Genomic DNA, 24,492 nt, shown 5'->3' on the forward strand with positions numbered 1-24,492 from the left:
CAAAAATCCAATTTTCTCGTTATCGTCATTGGGGGACACAGCACCATGGGACGTCCCAAGCAGTCCCCGAAGGTGGGAAGGAAATCTCATGCAAAAAGTTGGACGCACAGGTGCAGGAGAACCATGTGACCCAACAGGACCAGGAGAGGCCATAGCATGAAATGGTAGATATAAAACTAAGGAAGTGAGCCGAGAGGCTCCAGGACCATGAAGGGTCCAAAGAAAAAAATTATGGGAGACCGCCAGGATCCCAAGGACAAGTGCCTGGGAAAAAAGGCCATATGCAAGAAGGGGACAAGGGGAAACACCCAGCTCCACCCAAGGTGGGAAAATAAGAAGCTAGAGAATAGGGCGCAGGGCTACATGTCCTGCGCAAGAGCCAATATTTGAACAAGTGCGCACTAAAGAGCCCGAGGAAGGATCTGGAAGAGCCCGGGCTCCCCCTGAAGAAACAGGTGACCAGCACAACTGGAATGCGTCTGTTGGTAATGACCTAGCGCCCAGCATATAGAAGGATGCTCCAGGAGGAGGATCTATAAGAAGACAGACCCAACAAAAAAAATTAGACTATGAGGGGACCAGGCGGGAGAGAACATGCCTGGGAAAAAAACAGGAGCAGTCCTGAACCGGAAAAAAACTTCCTGGAGACAAGCTAAAGGAAGACCCAGTGGACCACCCCTCGGCAAAAGGAAGGCGATACCATAAGACCTGGAAGCAAGGGAACCGATCAGTAAGAGGATCCGGCAAGCAAAAAACGCTAAATTGTCTCAGACCAAAAACATGGCCTGTCCGTGGCAAACACGTTGTGAGGGCCAGGGGAAGCACTGGAGGCTGAACGATTGAGAAAAAGAATAGCAAAGACACACCATGGGAAGGGAGCAAGCCTCCTTCCAATGCAAGGCAGGTGGGAAAAGAGAAACACCCCAGGAGAAGGTGGAAACCCCATCCTGCCAGAGAAAGCAGCCAACCTCTGGGGGAGAAGGGGGTCCTCGGTAATGGCCAGGAGAAGGGAACGTAAAGACATGCGTCCTGTACAAAGGAGACAAGAATCGAGCCTCAGAAAAACTGGAACAAAACATCACTGTGAAATGTAAGACCAGAGAATCCCTGGCCACATTAAGCCTCAGGAAAAAAAGAACCAGTCGCAGGTCCTAGTGATACAAGTGGAGACACACTTGTCCGAAAGATATTGGAGTAGAAGAGAGAGGACTCCAAACAGCCTAAGGAGGAACAGTTCTCAAACTGAGGAAAAGCTCCATCCCAGAAGTGGCCAATATGAATGTAAATTGCAAACTGGAGCAACAACTCCGAAGTACCAGGACCTGAGGAGACGGGAAGAGAGATTAGAATCTCAAGAGGGAAACAAGCCTATGGGGACCCAAGAGGGAAAATAACCAAACTGGGCCTAAAGAAGCAACTGTCATATAGAGCATGTGCGGTCAGAGATGCCATGAGTAGCTTCCCCAGATGGAACGGACCAGTGAAGACCAGGGTAGCTAGATGGTCTAAGAACCATTGGGGCAGGGACTCCAAGCAGGATTACCCAGTCAGATGCTCAAGTAGGGTCCACAGAACAGGACCACATGAGGACAATAATAGCCAGATTATTGAAGGAAAAATCAAATGTAGCAACCATAGGGAAAAAAAACATCAGTGTCACGGATGGTGTTGCAGAAAACAAGAAGCAACAAATAAAGATCCGACTGACTTGATCCCAAACTAAGGAACAAAAGGGTGAGCCCTATTAAAGCCCTAGAGCTCTCCCTGACTGCACAGCCCATGCAAAGATCTTAATGATAGAAAGTTGCATGTCCACGTACCTCGACTGAGTGACACCTGAAAACCCTATAATAGTGAGGGGACACGACCACCGGCTCCCTGCACTTAATACGGAGGGAGTCAGGGTCACCTAGAGTCAAGCCAACAGGAAAACACAAATAAAGGGATAGACTTATCTGAGGAACCAGCAGTAGCAACTTCTAGCAGTGAGCACAATCCAGGAAGTAGTATAAACCGCAAAGTGAGGCAGTATGGGAGGGGATATAAAGGAAGGCAATCACTGCTAATAGATGACAGCTGGGAGAGATGTCAAAACGAAACCAAAACATGCAGGAGGTACTGAAGAACGTCTGTCAGTAAACTTCTCAGAGATCTGGCGGTGACAGTACCCCTCCCTCTACGAGTGGACTCCGGACACTCAGAGCCCACCTTCTCAGGATGGGACCTATGGAACGCCCTGATAAGACGAGTAGCCTTAATGTCCGCCACTGGGACCCACATCCTCTCCTCAGGACCATAACCCTCCCAATGAACAAGATACTGGAGAGAACCGCGGATAATATGAGAATCCACAATCCTAGAGACCTGAAATTCAAGATTACCATCAACTACAATCGGAGGAGGAGGCAAAGAGGAGGGTACAGTGGGTTGGACATAAGGTTTTAATAGGGACTTGTGAAAAACATTATGGATCTTCCAAGTCTGAGGAAGATTGTAACGGTCACGTCCACACACACACAGGGGGAAGGGTAGTGACCACTGCGCTCCACCCTCACCCCTGGCCCTGCCTACTTGCCTCACGAGTCCTGATGACAGGGGACAACTGGACGGCAATCCCTAACTTAGGATATGTGCAGGGAAGACAGACAAGACAAAATACGGAACATGAACGGACCGGGTCAGAACCAAGAGAGCTACGCAGTACAACGGATTAAGCAAAGAATGGTCAGGAGAAGCCGGGGTCAAATACCAGGAGAGTAGCGAAGTACAAGAGGAGTCCTAAGAGAGTAGTCAGGTGGGAGCCGAGGTCACAATACCAGGATGTATGCGCAGTACAGGAGGAGCAGGCAGAGGATCGTCAGGGAACAGGATCAGGTAAATATTCAGTAGTCCAACAAATAGCCAGGAACCTATAAATTAACAGGCAACCTGTAGCCAGCAGGCTGCCTGTATTTACAGTGGGGAGTGAGGGTCATGTGACGTGGCCAGCATCACATGACCGACAGACCAACCAGTCGAGCACCGAGTGACCAGCTCGGCGCTCAAGGCAGACTAGGAGCAGGGAGCCACCCAGCTAGTAAAGCCGCCCTGGGAATGAGGTCAAACACAGAACCTCATTCCAAAAGCTAAGCAACAGTTCTGCGGGCAATGGGGGACCGAGTGCACCTTCGGAACCCCGTGACAGTACCCCCCCTTTTACGAGGGGCCACCGGACCCGAGACTTCAGGCGATGGCTTTTCAGGGTGTTCTAAATGAAATTTACGAACCAGTCTAGGAGCATGAACCTCCCTGGCAGGTACCCAAGATCTCTCTTCAGGTCCATACCCCTTCCAGTGAATCAGATACTGCAAGGAGTTACGCACCTTCCTGACATCCACTATTTTAGACACGACATACTCGACAGCATCATTAACAAGAACCGGCGGAGGCGAGGCTTTCGATGGTACTACCGGCTCAAAATATTTTTTAAGTAGAGATTTATGGAACACATTATGAATGTGGAATGACTCGGGCAGCTCCAACCTAAATGATACCGGGTTAATCACCTCCGTGATCTTATATGGACCAATAAAACGAGGAGCAAATTTTCTAGAAGCTACCTTGAGAGATAGATTCTTGGAGGACAACCATACTTTATCCCCAACCTGAAAGTTCACCCCCCTTGAACGTCTCCTATCGGCCTTGAGTTTTTGAGAACTTTGAGCCTTTTCTAGGTTCGATTGAACCCGGGCCCAAACTGTGCACAGTTCAGAGGAGAGTTTATCAGCTTCAGGGTTAGAGGAGGAGACGGACGACCCAGAATGAAAACGGGGATGAAAACCATGGTTACAAAAGAAAGGGGAGGCCCCAGCAGAAGAATTGACACGGTTATTCAGAGCAAATTCAGCCAACGGAAGGAATTTGACCCATAATTGCTGGTCATCAGCAACATACAACCTCAGGAATTGTTCCACAGACTGATTAAGGCGTTCAGTCTGCCCATTACTCTCAGGATGGTAGGCGGAAGAAAAAGACAACGAAATTTTACATCTTTGACAGAAGGCCCTCCAGAATTTGGACACAAACTGCACACCCCTGTCCGAAACAATATTTTCCGGGATGCCATGTAAACGAACAATCTCTCTCACAAAAATAGACGCCAGGGTTTTAGCATTCGGAAGTTTAGACAGGGGAATGAAATGAACCATCTTGCTAAACCTATCGACCACTACCCAAACCACAGTCTTACCCTCCGCCAGCGGTAGGTCAGTTATAAAGTCCATCGAGATATGGGACCAGGGTCTACTGGGAATGGGTAGGGGTCGTAGGTTACCAACAGGGCGAGTCCTAGGTGTCTTAGACCTGGCACAAACCTCACAGGCTGACACGTAGGACTTGACATCCCTGGTCAGAGTGGGCCACCAATAAGATCTAGAAACCAGATCCTTAGTGCCCTCAATACCCGGATGTCCACAAAAGGCAGAATCGTGACACTCACCCAACAGCTGGAGACGAAATTGTACGGGAACAAACAACTTATCTGTTGGGGTGGATGCCGGTGCCAGATGTTGTTCAGCCTTAATGCGAGCCGAGATATCCTGGGTTAGAGCCGCTAAGAAGATGTTTGCTGGTAGGATGGATTCAGGCGGCGTCTCAGTGGGTTGAAAAGCATGGAAGCTCCGAGATAATGCGTCTGCCTTCACATTTTTACTTTCCGGCCTGAACGTAATGGAGAAATCAAAACGGGTAAAAAACAGAGCCCATCGGGCTTGTCGGGGATTCAACCTCTTAGCGGACTCGAGAAACATTAGGTTTTTATGGTCAGTGACAACAGTTACTCGATGCCTTGCCCCCTTCAAAAAATGTCTCCACTTCTTAAATGCCCATTTAATGGCCAACAGCTCCCTATTCCCTATGTCGTAGTTTCTCTCCGTGGGAGAGAATTTCCTAGAGAAGAAGGCACACGGTCTCAGGTTAGTGAGGCTAGCAGGACCTTGTGAAAGGACTGCTCCTGGAGCCGTCCTCGGACGCATCCACCTCCACAATAAAGGGTCTCTCCTGATCAGGCTGGATCAGAATGGGAGCGCTACTAAATGCCTTTTTTAATGTTTCAAATGAAGAAATGGCCTTGGTAGACCAATTCTCCAAATCCGCCCCTTTCTTAGTAAGGTCGGTCAATGGCTTAGCAATTACAGAAAAATTCATGATAAATTTACGGTAGTAATTTGCGAAACCCAAAAACCGTTGTAAAGCCTTTAAGGATGAAGGCCTTACCCATTCCTTAATTGCTACAACCTTACCAGGATCCATCTTAAAGGCGTGAGGAGTCAAAACATGCCCTAGAAACAGTATCTCCTGTACACCAAAGACACATTTCTCTTGCTTAGCGGATAGCTGGTTCTCCCTCAACACCTCTAATACTTGTTTGACATGGGACACATGAGATTCGAAATCAGGAGAGAATATCAAAATGTCGTCAAGATAGACAATAATAAATTTACCTAAGAACTCCCTAAGAATATCGTTCATTAAGTTTTGGAACACAGCTGGGGCATTGCTGAGTCCAAAAGGCATCACCTGATATTCAAAGTGTCCTATCGGAGTATTGAACGCTGTCTTCCATTCGTCTCCCTCCTTGATTCGGATTAGATTGTATGCCCCTTTCAGGTCAATCTTGGAAAACCAGGTTGCCCCCAAAACCTGGTTAAATAAATCCGGAATCAATGGGAGAGAGTATCTATTTTGGACAGTGATTTTATTTAATCTCCGGTAATCAATACAAGGCCTAAGACCACCATCCTTCTTTTTAACAAAGAAAAACCCTGCTCCCATAGGAGAGACTGAAGGTCTAATATGCCCTTTAGCAAGGCTCTCCTTAATATAATCTTCCATAGCCTTGCGTTCGGGCCCTGAAAGATTATAAATTCGACCTTTAGGAAATTCGGCACCCTCAATTAGCTCTATGGCGCAATCATAAGGTCTATGGGGGGGTAGAACCTCTGGAGTAAGGGACGAGAACACATCAGAATATTCCTTAATAACAGAGGGTAATGTATTAGACCTTACTGAAACCCCAGCCTGGACCACGGACAAGCATGAGTCACACTTAGGTCCCCATTTCACCAACTCTCCTTTGGACCAATCAATTGTGGGGTTATGTAAACGGAGCCAAGGCAACCCTAGTACCACCTCAACCGGTAGGTTCTCCAGGACTAGAAGAGAACATCTCTCAGAGTGGCACACACCCACGGACAGAGAAATTTCAGAGGTACATGACCTCACCGTACCACCAATCAGGGGAGTAGCATCAATAGCCATGACATGGATAGGTGTAGGTAAAGCAAACATTGGAATACCCAATTTACAAGCAAACTCAAAGTCAATAAAGCTGGCCGCTGAACCGGAGTCAATAAAGGCCTTACCCGGCCACTTATTAACCCCCAGAGAAATTGTTATGGGTACCAAAAGCTTACCTTTAGAAAAATCAGGGTGTACCTGGTCTTTAGGTTGTCTTGCTTTAGAAGACTTGTCAGAGAGGTCCCTCTTAGGACACTTGTTGATCCAATGGCCAGGATCTCCACAGTAGAAGCACTCTCCGCGTCTGCGACGAAGATTACCCTCGGTCATGCCAACCTGCATGGGTTCCTCGGTGGAGACCTCAGTGTTGTCCCTGGAAAAGGCCTCTGGCTGGACCACCATCTGAGAACAGAACTGTCGTTCTTGTCGTCTCTCTCTAACTCGTCTGTCAAGTCGGACAACTAGGGTCATCATCTCCTCTAAGGTCTCAGGAATTTGGTAATTGACCAATAGATCTTTTAAATTATCAGATAGACCAGACCTAAACTGACTCTTCTGGGCTGGTTCATTCCATCCTGAGGGGACACACCACCGTCTGAATTGGGTGCAATACTCCTCCGCAGGGAGATGGCCCTGAACCAGTGCCCTAAGAGCTGTCTCGGCTACCAGGGCCCTGTCTGGTTCGTCATAGAGGGTACCCAGGGCCTGAAAAAACCCCTCCACAGAAGTTAGACAACTGGCCCCTGGAGGTAACGAAAATGCCCAGTCCTGGGGATCACCCTGTAGTAGAGAAATGATAATCCCCACGCGTTGGCTCTCGGGACCGGAGGACACAGGGCGCAAACGGAAGTAGAGTTTGCAATTCTCCTTAAAGGAGAGAAACCTCTTCCGGTCTCCAGAAAAGGGTTCTGGGAGCTTGATCTGGGGTTCAAAATATGGACTGGAGGACAGAGGAGTGGAAGAACCTTGCCCTAACTCACAAGAACGGAGTTTCTCTCCTAGCTCCTGCACCCTCTGTGTCAAGTTAGAGACATGGTCAGTCAGGGTAGTAAGAGGATTCATGATACAGTGGTTATTGGGCCTGTTAATCTGTAACGGTCACGTCCACACACACACAGGGGGAAGGGTAGTGACCACTGCGCTCCACCCTCACCCCTGGCCCTGCCTACTTGCCTCACGAGTCCTGATGACAGGGGACAACTGGACGGCAATCCCTAACTTAGGATATGTGCAGGGAAGACAGACAAGACAAAATACGGAACATGAACGGACCGGGTCAGAACCAAGAGAGCTACGCAGTACAACGGATTAAGCAAAGAATAGTCAGGAGAAGCCGGGGTCAAATACCAGGAGAGTAGCGAAGTACAAGAGGAGTCCTAAGAGAGTAGTCAGGTGGGAGCCGAGGTCACAATACCAGGATGTATGCGCAGTACAGGAGGAGCAGGCAGAGGATCATCAGGGAACAGGATCAGGTAAATATTCAGTAGTCCAACAAATAGCCAGGAACCTAGAAATTAACAGGCAACCTGTAGCCAGCAGGCTGCCTGTATTTATAGTGGGGAGTGAGGGTCATGTGACGTGGCCAGCATCACATGACCGACAGACCAACCAGTCGAGCACCGAGTGATCAGCTCGGCGCTCAAGGCAGACTAGGAGCAGGGAGCCACCCAGCTAGTAAAGCCGCCCTGGGAATGAGGTCAAACACAGAACCTCATTCCAAAAGCTAAGCAACAGTTCTGCGGGCAATGGGGGACCGAGTGCACCTTCGGAACCCCGTGACAAAGATCAAGACGGAAGGCAACGGGATTGATGACGGACAAGATTTTGTAAGGCCCAATAAACTTAGGACCCAACTTCCAGGAGTGAACCTTCAACTTGATATTCTTAGTAGACAACCACACCAGATCAAAAACATTCAGGTCCGGACCAGGCACACGTCTCTTATCCGCCACACGCTTATATCTCTCACTCATGCTCTTTAGATTATCCTGAATCTTTTGCCAAATAGACGACAACGACGAGGAGAATCTCTCCTCATCAGGTAAACCAGAAGACCCCTCTCCAGAGAATGTCCCAAACTGCGGATGAAACCCATATGCACCAAAAAATGGCGACTTATCCGAGGACTCCTAAAGCAAACTCAGCAAGGGACAAAAAAAAACACCAATCCTCCTGATTTTCCGCCACAAAACAGCGCAGATATGTCTCCAGATTCTGATTGACGCGCTCTGTCTGGCCATTCGACTGCGGGTGGAAAGCAGAAGAGAATGACAATCGAACCCCCAAGCGAGAACAGAAAGCCTTCCAGAATCTGGAAACAAACTGCGTGCCCCTATCAGAGACTATGTCTGAAGGAATGCCATGCAATTTGACAATGTGATCAACAAATGCTTGTGCCAGCGTTTTAGCATTGGGCAACCCAGGAAAAGGAATAAAATGCGCCATTTTGCTAAAACGGTCCACCACCACCAGAATCACAGTCTTCCCCGAGGAACGAGGCAGGTCCGTAATGAAGTCCATGGAGAGATGTGTCCAAGGATGGGAAGGAATGGGTAACGGGGGGAGAGGACCTGATGCCCGTGAATGAGCCGGCCACCAGAATCTCCGAGCAATGAGATCCACTGTGGCTCTACCCCCCGGGTGCCCAGCAAGGACAGTATCGTGGTGCTCCTTAAAAACCTTATGTCGTAAAGCGAGAGGCACAAACAACCTCCCAGGAGGACAAAGATCAGGAGCCTCTGCCTGGGCTGCCAGAACCTCTGCCTCCAATTCAGGATAAAGAGCAGAGACAACCACCCCTTCAGCCAAAATGGGACCCGGGTCTTCAAAGTTCCCCCCTCCCGGAAAATCCTCTAGCAGAAACGGTCACCTGAAACTGAGAGACAGTTTTACGGAGATCTGCTACCTCCAGTGAAAGACCCTGCATGTGGTCAATCAAGGCTGAAACCGGATTCATGCTTAAGATGGTTTAGGCGGTTTATAATGTCACGGATGGTGTTGCAGAAAACAAGAAGTAACAAATAAAGATCCGACTGACTTGATCCCAAACTAAGGAACAAAAGGGTGAGCCCTATTAAAGCCCTAGAGCTCTCCCTGACTGCTCAGCCCATGCAAAGATCTCAATGATAGAAAGTTGTATGTCCACGTACCTCGACTGAGTGACACCTGAAAACCCTATAATAGTGAGGGGACACGACCACCGGCTCCCTGCACTTAATACGGAGGGAGTCAGGGTCATCTAGAATCAAGCCAACAGGAAAACACAAATAAAGGGATAGACTTATCTAAAGAACCAGCAGTAGCAACTTCTAGCAGTGAGCACAATCCAGGAAGTAGTATAAACCACAAAGTGAGGCAGTATGGGAGGGGATATAAAGGGAGGCAATCACTGCTAATAGATGACAGCTGGGAGAGGGAGAAGAGATGTCAAAACGAAAACAAAACAAAAGAACATCATGCAGGAGGTACTGAAGAACGTCTGTCAGAACTTCTCCGAGATCTCGCGGTGACAATCAGCCCTTGTTAACCAACCATCCCAAGTGTAGTGACTAGCATACTGTATAACACCAGGCTCGGACTGGCCCACAGGGGTACAGGGGAATCCCCCGGTGGGCCCCTGAGCAAGGTGGGCCTCTAGTCTCCCACCCCCTGCACAAGTGGCACATAACACAGTAGACTTACTGCACTAAATACATATATTCAATGCAGGGCACCACAACCAGCAGATGTTCATATAAAAACTTGATAAATTATTTATTATATTGGAATGTATCCGTACGGTGGGCCCCCAAAATAAATTTTACTGGTGGGCCCTAGGTACCCCAGTCCGACACTGTATAACACTGCCCCGGAAGGGGCAAGTACAGCACCCTGGATTTTGTAAAAGAATCGCCAGACATCATTATTGCAGAAAAAGATGCAGAATTCGCCAGGGGAAGCCGGGAGAGACTACACTGACATGTAGAAACCAGCAACCAGCAGAGCATAATGAAACCCCCAAAGAAGGGGGGAGAAACTGACAGGTGCAGACAATGGCAAGGCCAAAGCGAACGGCACTTCTGTCATGTAGCAGACTAATCAGAGAACATAAGGGAGTACCAAGAACGCCCAGACCATGGAAGAACTACGGGACCATGTCCGATACCAGAGTGAGCAGCGGAAAATGAGAGGACGAACAGCGATGACCCGAAAACTGCAGTAGCGGCTGGTGCTCACAATGCTTCGTATCCCTGCAGGATAGAACATCCAGTGTTGATCCAGGTACTCTGCCAGGACTGGACCATGTAACTGTGAAAACAAAGCAGAGAGGCAGTAACAACGCGAGTACTGATCCATGAAATGGGGTAACGCGGCAGCGCAGAATACAGTAGTACTTTATAGGGTTGACAAAGAACAAACCTAGCATGATAGCCAACCTGCCCATGGTGGAGGGAGTGTGGTTGTCTGGTGCATAACAGGACTGAGAAGTCTTGTTAAATAGTTCGTCAAGCAATAAGTAAAAATCATGCCTAGTACAGGGGCAATGAGAACGCTTGCTGCACTCAGAGGGCCTGGTTCAGGAGGTACTGCACCGGGTGTCAGATCTGTACAGGCCAGCCATATACTGGATCTAACAACTGCAACTGTACTCTGCCCAAGAAGGGGGGAACATATGGTTACCAGTTACATACTACCACCAGGATGGTTTGTCGGATACAGCGCCTTGAGATAGTACAAGTACACCGCCGAGGATGACGGTAATGGGTGCCAGATGCATACTAGAACCAGAACAGAGTGATAAATACAGCGTCTGGGGATGGTACCATCACTCCGCATTAATGGTACCATCACTCCGCCACATGCTTGCCTAGCACACATTAGAGCCAGGAAAGGGAAATGCAGGAGCCGTATGGACTTGGAGATACTACAAATACTCCGCCTGAGAATAGGAGTAATCTGGCTGCATGATGCACACTATAATGAGAGTGGAGACATGGCTACAGCATCTGACACTGGTAACCAGACAGGTGTAATGAAAAATTGGGGGTCAGTCAGCACATCCAGTGCGCAGGTGCGCGTTGCCATGGCTGAAAGCACAAAGGCAAAAAAAATTATACAATGCAACAGCACTCTGAAAACCAAATAAAGTACAATAATGTCAAAATAATAGAAAGTATTTGTCACGGAACCATGAACCAGACGTACAACAAGGGATAAGTGAAAATAAGAAGGCTTTATTGAAAATAAAGCTGTAAAGCAAAAGTCCAAACGGATGGCGAAACCGAAGCAGAGTCTTTGCGAAGCCAGAGGTCAGGAACCAGAAGGGTAGTCAGACGAAGCCAGGATCAGGAACCAGCAGGGTAGTCAGACGAAGCCAGGATCAGGAACCAGCAGGGTAGTCAGACGAAGCCAGGATCAGGAACCAGCAGGGTAGTCGGACGAAACCAGGATCAGGAACCAGCAGGGTAGTCGGACGAAACCAGGATCAGGAACCAGAAGCAGCAGCAGTCTAGAAGCATGTGAACACAGGAGGACCAAGCAAGGAACTGAAGCCACAGACCTCCTATATATATGAGCTAGGCATCCAGCTCCTCCCAGTGGGAAGGAGGAGCCGCAGGGTGGGAGGCTACAAGAAACCCAGAAACCAAGATGGCCGCCAGCACATGTCAAACGAAGGAGAACAGCAAGAAGGTAAGACCATGACAGTACCTCCCCCTCAAGGGCCCCTCCTCCGCGGAGTAAAGAACGGTTTCTGAGGGAAGCGTGCGTGGAAGGCTCGGAGCAAGGCAGGAGCATGGACATCTGCGGAGGGAACCCAGGAACGCTCCTCTGGACCATAACCACGCCAATGGACCAAAAACTGCACCCGACCGCGGACCAGGCGTGAGTCCAGGATATTGCTCACCGCATACTCCTCACGATTACCCACTTGGACCGGACGAGGCCGAGGAACCGAGGAAGTGAAACGATTACACACCAGTGGCTTCAACAGGGAGACATGAAACACGTTGGAGATCCGCATGCCAGGAGGAAGCGCAAGGGCATAGGCTACCGGGTTTACCCTGCGAAGCACTCGGAAGGGACCAACAAAGCGAGGCGCCAGCTTGGGAGTGGGCACTCGAAGGTTGAGGTTGCGGGTGGACAACCATACACGGTCTCCGACCTGGTAGGAAGGAGCAGGCGCTCGTCTGCGATCAGCCTGGAGTCTCTGGCGCTGCGCAGAGACCTCAAGGGACTTCTGGATCAGTACCCAAGAAGCACGTAGGACGGAAAGGTGATCCTCCACAGCCGGAATATCCTGGGGAGAGAATACCTCCGGTAACACGGCAGGTTGGAACCCATAATTGGCCATGAAGGGAGACGTCCCAGAGGAAGAGTTCACCGCCGTGTTCCTGGCAAACTCAGCCCAAGGCAGGAGGTCAACCCAATTGTCTTGGTGATCGGAGACATAGCAACGAAGGAATTGCTCCAAGGCCTGATTGGATCGTTCTGCGGCCCCATTGGACTGAGGGTGGTAGGCCGAGGAGAAGGAGAGATGAATCCCCAACTGGGAGCAAAAGGCGCGCCAGAACCTGGACACAAACTGACTCCCCCGATCCGACACAATCTCCTTGGGCAAACCGTGCAACCGGAAGACCTCCCTGGCAAAAATCGTGGCCAACTCTTGTGCAGAGGGTAACTTCTTGAGAGGAACACAGTGGCACATTTTGGAAAACCGATCCACAATCATGAGAATGACCGTATGGCCTCGGGATGCAGGGAGGTCCACAATGAAATCCATCCCCAGGTGTGACCATGGGCGCTCCCCGGTGGCTATGGGTTGCAGAAGGCCCAACGGAAGGTGCCGAGGGGACTTACTCTGGGCACAAACGGAGCATGCCGCTACATATGCAGCGATGTCGGAACGTAGGGAAGGCCACCAGAACAGACGTGAAACAGCCCAGGACAGCTGATTCTTTCCAGGATGCCCCGCGGTCTTGGAGTTATGGTAGGTTCGCAACAACCGAGTGCGCAACTCCTCAGGCACAAAACATCTGCCGTTGGGTCTCCCAGAGGGAGCACCAGATTGAGCCGCCAAAATCTGCTCACCCAGGGGAGAGGTCAGGCTGGTGCGAATGGCGGCCAAGATCTGATTCGGAGGTATGACCGAAGTCGGAATCGACTCCTCCCTGGACAGCTCGGAGTACTGCCGTGATAAGGCATCCGCCCTGATGTTCTTGGAACCGGGTAGGTAGGAGACCACGTAATTAAAACGTGACAAGAACAGAGCCCATCTGGCCTGACGTGGTGTCAATCTCTTGGCCTCAGAAAGGTAGGTCAGATTCTTGTGGTCCGTCAGGATGAGGACCGGAACCACCGAACCCTCGAGCAAGTGCCTCCATTCTTTAAGGGCCTGCACGATGGCCAATAACTCCCTGTCACCAATCTGATAGTTGCACTCCGCGGAAGACAGTTTCCGGGAGTAAAACCCACAAGGAAGCAGAGGACCCTCTGGTGTTCTACGCTGAGACAGAAGGGCGCCTACTCCCGTCTCAGACGCGTCCACCTCGAGGACAAAGGGCAACCCAGGGTTGGGATGCGACAGAATCGGAGCCGACACAAAGGCGGACTTTAGAGCCTCAAAAGCTCGGATGGCCTCGAGCGGCCAGACCTGGGAATTACTGCCCTTCCTGGTCAGATCCGTGAGAGGCTTGGCTAGCATGGAAAAGTCCCTGATGAACTTCCGATAATAATTGGCGAAGCCCAAAAAGCGCTGCAGGGAACGAAGACCACTGGGCTGGGGCCACTGTAAGACAGCCGAAACCTTCTCAGGATCCATGGAGAACCCCTCAGCGGAAATGATGTAACCTAAGAAGGTTACCTGGGATCGGTGAAATTCGCATTTCTCAAGCTTACCGAACAGCTTGTTCTCTCGTAACCGTTGCAACACTCGTCTGACATCCAGAATGTGGGCCTCCATGGATTCAGAATATACCAAGATGTCATCCAAATAGACCACCACACACTGCTGCAACAGGTCACGGAAAACATCGTTGATGAATTCCTGAAAGACTGCAGGCGCATTGCACAACCCAAAGGGCATAACCAAGGATTCATAATGACCGGTCCTGGTGTTAAACGCGGTCTTCCACTCATCGCCCGCCTTGATCCTTACCAGGTTATATGCCGCCCTCAGGTCGAGTTTGGTAAAGACCGTGGCCCCTTTAAGGCGATCGAACAGCTCGGAAATCAAGGGTATCGGGTAAGCGTTCTTGATCGTGATGCGATTGAGACCCCTGTAATCGATGCAAGGCCTCAACTCACCGCCCTTCTTTTTCACAAAGAAAAATCCAGCCCCTGCCGGGGACGAGGATTTGCGAATGTGTCCGCGTGAAAGCGCCTCCCTCACGTACTCCTCCATGGCCTCATTCTCCGCTACCGACAGTGGATAGACTTTGCCACGAGGAGGAACGGCACCAGATTGTAACTCTATGGCACAATCGTATGGGCGGTGCGGAGGTAGGGCAACCGCGCGCACCTTATCGAATACATCCCGGTACTCCTCGTATTCAGGAGGCAACAGAGAGTCCGAGGAAGTACACAGCAACTTGACAGACCCATGGATGCAACTAGCCCCACACTGCGGTGACCACGAGAGGATCTCGGCCGATCTCCAATCGAAAGTCGGATTATGCTTCCGGAGCCAGGGGTACCCCAAGACCACCGAGTAGTGTGGAGACGAAATAACCTGGAGGCAGACCGACTCTCTGTGAACGGCACCAATGGCTATCCCCACTGGAAGGGTCTCATGAGTCACGTGTGGCGGCAGAAGGGGCCTGCCGTCTATCGCCTCAAGAGCCAGTGGGGAACCTCGAGCCTGCAGAGGAATGGAATTGGCGGCAGCGAACACATTATCAATGAACAAACCACCAGCACCAGAGTCCACCAACGCCTGGGTCGTCACCGAGCCCCCGACCCAGGAGAGGACAACAGTGATCAGTGGTTTGTCAACACGGGAAACCGGGGACGAGGAGACTCCACCCAAGATCTGCCCCCGACAGGATCTCAGGTGCGAGCGTTTCCCGGACGGTTCGGACATGCCAACCGAAAATGCCCACCGAGACCACAGTACATGCATCGGCCCTCGCGTCTCCGGAGTACCCTCTCCCCCTCAGACAGGCGAGCAAACCCCAGCTGCATGGGTTCACCCCCAGACAAGTCATCCCCAGGAGGCGTGGGAGGAGAGGGAGGCACGGGTGGGACAGCAAACGTAGGCGCCAATCTGTTAGAAAACCTCCGCAGGCTCTCCTTAAAGGAAGGTCTCTCCCTGAGTCTGGTGTCAATCAAAATCAGGAAAGAAATAAGAGACTCGAGCTCCACTGGTAGGTCCTTAGCTGCAACCTCATCCTTCAAGGCATCCGAGAGACCATGAGAGAAAGCAGCGACCAGAGCCTCATTATTCCAGCCCACCTCTGCTGCCAGGGTACGAAACTCAATGGCGTATTCAGCTACGGATCGTGAACCCTGTCTGATGGACATAAGGAGCTTCGCAGCAGAGGCAGCACGAGCCGGCACATCGAATACCTTCCGAAGAGAAGCAACAAAACCGGAAAACTCGGCAACCACCGGATTGTTGTTCTCCCATAAAGGGCTGGCCCAGGCCAAGGCCTTGTCCGAGAGCAGCGAGATCAAGAAGCCCACCTTTGATCTCTCAGTAGGAAAGGCATGTGGCAGCAACTCGAAATAAATGCCCACCTGGTTAAGGAAACCTCGGCACTGAGTTGGCTCTCCCCCAAAGCGCTGTGGAAGAGGGGCAGAACCGGTCATACCCCGAAACACCGCAGGTGCAACAACAGGTGTCGGGGTAGACTCTGGCGCAACAACCGGAGCGGCAGTAGGAGCGGGCCCAGGAGCGACAACCGACCCATCGGCAACGGGAGCGAAATGAGCCGTGCGTTCAAGCAGGGTTTGCAACGCCACAGCGAACCGACCCAACAGGTGATCCTGCTGATCAAGTCTGGCAACCAGCGTGGGTAGCGAGGATGGCCCTGTACCGTCAGAATTCATGGCTTGGTCCTAATGTCACGGAACCATGAACCAGACGTACAACAAGGGATAAGTGAAAATAAGAAGGCTTTATTGAAAATAAAGCTGTAAAGCAAAAGTCCAAACGGATGGCGAAACCGAAGCAGAGTCTTTGCGAAGCCAGAGGTCAGGAACCAGAAGGGTAGTCAGACGAAGCCAGGATCAGGAACCAGCAGGGTAGTCAGACGAAGCCAGGATCAGGAACCAGCAGGGTAGTCAGACGAAGCCAGGATCAGGAACCAGCAGGGTAGTCGGACGAAACCAGGATCAGGAACCAGCAGGGTAGTCGGACGAAACCAGGATCAGGAACCAGAAGCAGCAGCAGTCTAGAAGCATGTGAACACAGGAGGACCAAGCAAGGAACTGAAGCCACAGACCTCCTATATATATGAGCTAGGCATCCAGCTCCTCCCAGTGGGAAGGAGGAGCCGCAGGGTGGGAGGCTACAAGAAACCCAGAAACCAAGATGGCCGCCAGCACATGTCAAACGAAGGAGAACAGCAAGAAGGTAAGACCATGACAGTATTCTGGTGCAAATGCTACGCTAACAAATTTTAGATGCTTGGCAAATTTTTTGGGCCCGTCTGCCAAACGTCAAGGCGATCTCAGTAAGACGAGAACCTAACACTAAATACCACATTAACTGGTGCCATACTGGCCTCCATTACATTCAGGGAATGCAGGTTCCACAGGCACTGCGCACAAACAGGGTCAGGCTGACCGCATGGCGACTTCAACAGCAACGGGCGCACGAAAAATACATGACGACCCCGAAGGTGGGGGGACTTCTTAGCATTGCCAGCATGGAAGCCGGAAAAAAAGAAAAACAGTCAGCCGGAGGCTGTCCTACTGGACCCCATGTGCTGTGTCCCTGAAGGGGTGCTGTTGCAGCCGCAGAAGCGTGCAGGAAGGCTGTATGGGATGATCCTTAATGCTGGCAAGATGGAGGCCCTGAAGCCGGAGTTAAGTGAAAACTCCGCCCACCAGGCTAAAGCCCGCTCTTGAATGAGATGGGGGGGGAAACCCCTCCCAAAAGCTGAGAGGAGCGGGGAGGGGCCAGGAAAAAAGCTTGGGAAGCCAGAAGGGGGCGGGAGAGGATGCGGCCTAGGCCGGGGCCTTGAAAAATGAAGCGGCTGGAAAAAGTGAGACGTCAGCGGGACGGAACCGTGGGAAGCCAGGGGCCCTCAGGAAAGTAAAAAACGGGCATGGGGGGCTCCTGAGGAGGAGCGACACTCAGTGAGAGGAAAACGGTGGGCAAAAGGCGCACCTGGGACCCGAAGACAGGCCAGAGAAGATGCGGACTAAGGTAGAAGGGAAGGCCGGGGAGGGGGATAGGTGGCCAGGAGGAGAAGGGTTCCCCAGGCCCCCCGAATAAAGTAAAACCCACCCCTTGGCCAAAGGAGGGGAACTAACCCAAAACCCTATGGGACAGGGATGCAGGGGGTAATACTTACCGTCCGGCGTCTTCAGGCACCACAGGGTCACCCCTTCGGCAAACACGTGGGATTACCGGCATGCCACTGTGGATGCAGTAATTGCGGACTGGGTGACCGCCTAGGTACTCAAGTATGCGCCTGCAGGGGGTGCAACTAAAATGGTTATCCACAATGGAGCCCCATCCTGCAGCAGGCAGAGGCCTGCAGACAGAAAGATAAAGGAATAAAATAAAAAAAGAATAAAAATAAAAAAGCAGCAAGACCTGCAAAAAAACAGTAGGTCATGTCTGCCTCCTACGGACACTAGACTAAAACGGATTAGCCTAGTGTCTGTGGAGAGGGTATAGCCCACCTGGGCGGAGCCAACCTTTTTGATATCTAGTGTCGCCTCCTAGTGGTAGCTGGGTGTATACCCATGGTGTTGTGCCCCCCAATTACATTAATGAGAAATTATATATATATATATACAGGGAGTGCAGAATTATTAGGCAAGTTGTATTTTTGAGGATTCATTTTATTATTGAACAACAACAATTGAACCCAAAAAACTCATTAATATCAAAGCTGAATATTTTTGGAAGTAGTTTTTAGTTTGTTTTTAGTTTTAGCTATTTTAGGGGGATATCTGTGTGTGCAGGTGACTATTACTGTGCATAATTATTAGGCAAATTAACAAAAAACAAATATATACCCATTTCAATTATTTATTTTTACCAGTGAAACCAATATAACATCTCAACATTCACAAATATACATTTCTGACATTCAAAAACAAAACAAAAACAAATCAGTGACCAATATAGCCACCTTTCTTTGCAAGAACACTCAAAAGCCTGCCATCCATGGATTCTGTCAGTGTTTTGATCTGTTCACCATCAACATTGCGTGCAGCAGCAACCACAGCCTCCCAGACACTGTTCAGAGAGGTGTACTGTTTTCCCTCCTTGTAAATCTCACATTTGATGATGGACCACGGTTCTCAATGGGGTTCAGATCAGGTGAACAAGGAGGCCATGTCATTAGATTTTCTTCTTTATACCCTTTCTTGCCAGCCACGCTGTGGAGTACTTGGACGCGTGTGATGGAGCATTGTCCTGCATGAAAATCATGTTTTTCTTGAAGGATGCAGACTTCTTCCTGTACCACTGCTTGAAGGTGTCTTCCAGAAACTGGCAGTAGGACTGGGAGTTGAGCTTGACTCCATCCTCAACCCGAAAAGGCCCCACAAGCTCATCTTTGATGATACCAGCCCAAACCAGTACTCCACCTCCACCTTGCTGGCGTCTGAGTCGGACTGGAGCTCTCTGCCCTTTACCAATCCAGCCACGGGCCCATCCATCTGGCCCATCAAGACTCACTCTCATTTCATCAGTCCATAAAACCTTAGAAAAATCAGTCTTGAGATATTTCTTGGCCCAGTCTTGACGTTTCAGCTTGTGTGTCTTGTTCAGTGGTGGTCGTCTTTCAGCCTTTCTTACCTTGGCCATGTCTCTGAGTATTGCACACCCTGTGCTTTTGGGCACTCCAGTGATGTTGCAGCTCTGAAATATGGCCAAACTGGTGGCAAGTGGCATCTTGGCAGCTGCACGCTTGACTTTTCTCAGTTCATGGGCAGTTATTTTGCGCCTTGGTTTTTCCACACGCTTCTTGCGACCCTGTTGACTATTTTGAATGAAACGCTTGATTGTTCGATGATCACGCTTCAGAAGCTTTGCAATTTTAAGAGTGCTGCATCCCTCTGCAAGATATCTCACTATTTTTGACTTTTCTGAGCCTGTCAAGTCCTTCTTTTGACCCATTTTGCCAAAGGAAAGGAAGTTGCCTAATAATTATGCACACCTGATATAGGGTGTTGATGTCATTAGACCACACCCCTTCTCATTACAGAGATGCACATCACCTAATATGCTTAATTGGTAGTAGGCTTTCGAGCCTATACAGCTTGGAGTAATACAACATGCATAAAGAGGATGATGTGGTCAAAATACTCATTTGCCTAATAATTCTGCACGCAGTGTATATATATATATATATATATATATATATATATAATTATACACACACTAGGGATCGACCGATTATCGGAAGTACCAATATTATCGGCCGATATTCAGGATTTTGTACATTATCGGCATCTAACCTTGCCGATTAATGCGTAAAAAGCGAATACTAGTGAGTGCTTCCATTATGGAAGCGTGCACTAGTATGCATCGGGCGCCGGGAAGAAGCGCAAGCGATTCCGATACTCACCCTTCCTGGTCTTCTTTGATGGGGCCCGCACTGCACTGTCCTGACCCCGTACAGCGTCAGGACGTAATGCGCGCACTATGACCTGATGCTGCACTCTGTCAGGTGACAGTGCAGCTCGGGCCAGAGAACACAGGCGAGCGAGACGCCGGACCCAGAGATGAAGAGGAGCTGCGGCGCAGGAGAGGTGAGTAGTTTATTTTATTCATCTGAGGTCTGATAGGGGTTAATAAAAGTCTGATCTGAGGTCTGATAGGGGTTAATAAAGGGCTGATCTGAGGTCTGATGGGGTTAATAAAGGGCTGATCTGAGGTCTGATAGGGGTTAATAAAGGGCTGATCTGAGGTCTGATAGGGGGTTAATAAAGTCAGTGAGAAGGGGGGGATGGTGTGGAAATTGGCACTAGTATATTATAAATGTAAATTATAAATTGACTACCAACTAAGGGCTTTATTAATTTTATAATTTACATTTATAATATACAAGTGCCAAATGCAAATTTCCACCACCTCAGTGACTACCAACTAATATAATATATATTACAAGATATAAAATATTGGTATAAATTATCGGCTATCGGCCTGAAAGTTCACAGGTTATCGGTATCAGCTCTAAAAAAAATCTATATCGGTCGATCCCTAATACACACATTTTTATTTATTTTTTTTCCACTTTTTATAGTTCCCCCAATAGTCTCCAATGCACAGGTAGGGTCTTCATAGGAAGACAGCTGTGGCAGCCTTGGATCATTCAGGAGCACCAAGGGTCAGGAGGGGGAGCCGATGCATGGTCACATTTCACCAAGGCACCTAAGGGGTTAAATGTGTGCAATCAACGTTATCGTCAATCACATACATGGGCCCCAGGTGTCTATGAGCCCCAGCAGCTATGGTGCTAGCAAACGGCCACCATATTTAAATACCCAACCACCGACGTATATTTACATTGGGTGTTCAGGAAGGGGTTAAAGCATTGTACAATGCAGGGAGTCCCCTTGCAGCAGTAAATGCTGCTCCTCACAGATCCGCAGGGCGGTGTAATGTGCGTGTCTGTTAGGCCATTGTTGGTGTTGAGCGAAGCATAATGGAAACGGGACGGATCCGTTTTGCAGCCCCATAGACTTCTATTGACGGAATGAGGAACGGCATGCCTCTAAAGGAATTCCGTCATAGAATGGCGTTACGGTCCGTGGTAATGGAATCCATAACGCAATTCACCTTTTAAACCACCAACAAAGTGTGAATGAGATTCATAAGCGAAATTTCACTCATCTCTAGTCTGCACCTATCTCTATGCACAGCTACAAGCTCCTAGAAAACAGCAGAATGCCAACAGTTAAAGGGGTTGTCTCATTATGGGCAATAGGGGCATATCGCTAGAATATGCCCCCATTGTCTTATAGGTGTGGGTCCAATGGCTGGGACCTGCACCTATATCGAGAACGGAGCCCCGCAAGTGAAGGGGGACGCAATGAGCATGCACCCCCCTTATTCATTTTCTATGGGGCCGGACGAAAATAGCCGCGCAAGCGCGGTACGCTCTCATCCACTTCTATGGGGAGCCGGCTTGGTGGTGGCCGGACCAGAGTCCTCCAGTCACCACCTGGCGGGGCTTCGTTCTCGATATAGGTGCGGGTTCCCAGCGATGGGACCTGCACCTATAAAACAATGGGTGCATATCCTAGTGATGATGATGACCTCTTTAAAAAAAAAAAAAAAAAAAAAAAAAAAAAAATTAACAAAAAATAGAGAAATGAACAAAAACACAAAGTTTTTATTAAAAACAGTAAAACCGGAAGATTTCACTTGTACAGTAGTAAATATATATGAATAAATATCAGGTACGGAGAACATACTGAAAACCTGTTGTATTCAGTAAAACATGTCACATACAATAGCAGCCTGCATACCAAATTACACAGCACCCCCTCCCCCAGCATACTAAATTACATGGCGGCAGCACCCCCCCCCCCCTCCCCATACAGCATTACACAGCACCCTCCCCTCTGCATACAATATTACACCCCCCCCCCCATACAAAATTACACAGCACCCTCCCCTGTGCATACAATATTACACCTCCTCCCCCCGCATACAAATTTACACAGCACCTCCCCTCTGCACACAATATTACACGGCCCCCCCGCACACAATATTGCACGGCCCCCCCCGCACACAATATTACACGGCCCCCCCGCACACAATATTACACGGCCCCCCCCGCACACAATATTACACGGCCCCCCCCGCACACAATATTACACGGCCCCCCCCCCCGCACACAATATACACGGCCCCCCCCCCGCACACAATATTACACGGCCCCCCCCCGCACACAATATTACACGACCCCCCCCCCGCACACAATATTACATGCCCCCCCCCCACACAATATTACACTACACAGCCCCGCCCCCCCGCACACAATATTACACGGCCCCCCGCACACATTACACAGCCCCGCCCCCCCGCACACAATATTACACGGCCCCGCCCCCTGCACACATTATTACACAGCCCCGCACACAATATTACACGGCCCCCCCGCACACATTACACAGCCCCGCCCTCCCGCACACATTATTACACAGCCCCGCCCCCTGCACACATTATTACACAGCCCCGCACACAATATTACACGGCCCCCCGCACACATTACACAGCCCCGCCCTCCCGCACACATTATTACACAGCCCCGCCCCCTGCACACATTATTACACAGCCCCGCACACAATATTACATGCCCCCCCCCGCACACAATATTACACTACACAGCCCCGCCCCCCCGCACACAATAATACACGGCCCCCCGCACACATTACACAGCCCCTCCCCCCCGCACACAATATTACACGGCCCCGCCCCCCCGCACACAATATTACACGGCCCCCCGCACACATTACACAGCCCCGCCCCCTGCACACATTATTACACAGCCCCGCCCCCTGCACACATTATTACACAGCCCCGCCCCCTGCACACATTATTACACAGCCCCGCCCCCCTGCACACATTATTACACAGCCCCGCACACAATATTACACAGCCCCGCCCCCCCACACACAATATTACACAACCCCCCCCCCCCCCGCATACAACTAGGGCTGCAGCTATCGACTATTTTTGCAATCGAGTATTCTATCGATTAATCGAGTACTCGAAGAACAAAAATTTACACAGCACCTCCCCTCTGCACACAATATTACACGGCCCCCCCGCACACAATATTACACGGCCCCGCCGCACACAATATTACACGGCCCCCCCCGCACACAATATTACACGGCCCCCCCCGCACACAATATTACACGGCCCCCCCCGCACACAATATTACACGGCCCCCCCCGCACACAATATTACACGGCCCCCCCCCCGCACACAATATTACACGGCCCCCCCCCCCGCACACAATATTACACGACCCCCCCCCGCACACAATATTACATGCCCCCCCCCACACAATATTACACTACACAGCCCCGCCCCCCCGCACACAATATTACACGGCCCCCCGCACACATTACACAGCCCCGCCCCCCCGCACACAATATTACACGGCCCCGCCCCCCGCACACAATATTACACGGCCCCCCGCACACAATATTACACGGCCCCCCGCACACATTACACAGCCCCGCCCTCCCGCACACATTATTACACAGCCCCGCCCCCTGCACACATTATTACACAGCCCCGCACACAATATTACACGGCCCCCCCGCACACATTACACAGCCCCCCCCCCCCGCACACATTATTACACACCCCCCCCCCCCTGCACACATTATTACACAGCCCCGCACACAATATTACATGCCCCCCCCCGCACACAATATTACACTACACAGCCCCGCCCCCCCCGCACACAATAATACACGGCCCCCCGCACACATTACACAGCCCCGCCCCCCCCGCACACAATATTACACGGCCCCGCCCCCCCGCACACAATATTACACGGCCCCGCACACAATATTACACGGCCCCCCGCACACATTACACAGCCCCGCCCCCTGCACACATTATTACACAGCCCCGCCCCCTGCACACATTATTACACAGCCCCGCCCCCTGCACACATTATTACACAGCCCCGCCCCCTGCACACATTATTACACAGCCCCGCACACAATATTACACAGCCCCGCCCCCCCACACACAATATTACACAACCCCGCCCCCCCCCCCCGCATACAACTAGGGCTGCAGCTATCGACTATTTTTGCAATCGAGTATTCTATCGATTAATCGAGTACTCGAAGAACAAAAAACTAATTAAAAGTGCCATCAGCACTCTATCAGCTGTCCCCCCCAGTGCCACCCGCTGCCCATGGCCCCGCATACAGTTCCCCTCCCCACGTCCACAGCACACACATGCACCTCCAGCACTGACAGACCTCCCCCCCAACAGCCCAACAGCGACCTGCTCGGCAAACAGCCTGAGCAGCTCCCGACCATGGTATGCTATCCGATTTAGTCACGTGACAAGA

The sequence above is a fragment of the Bufo bufo genome, chromosome 2, assembly GCF_905171765.1.
Source record: "Bufo bufo chromosome 2, aBufBuf1.1, whole genome shotgun sequence".
NCBI classification, from domain to species: Eukaryota; Metazoa; Chordata; class Amphibia; order Anura; family Bufonidae; genus Bufo; species Bufo bufo.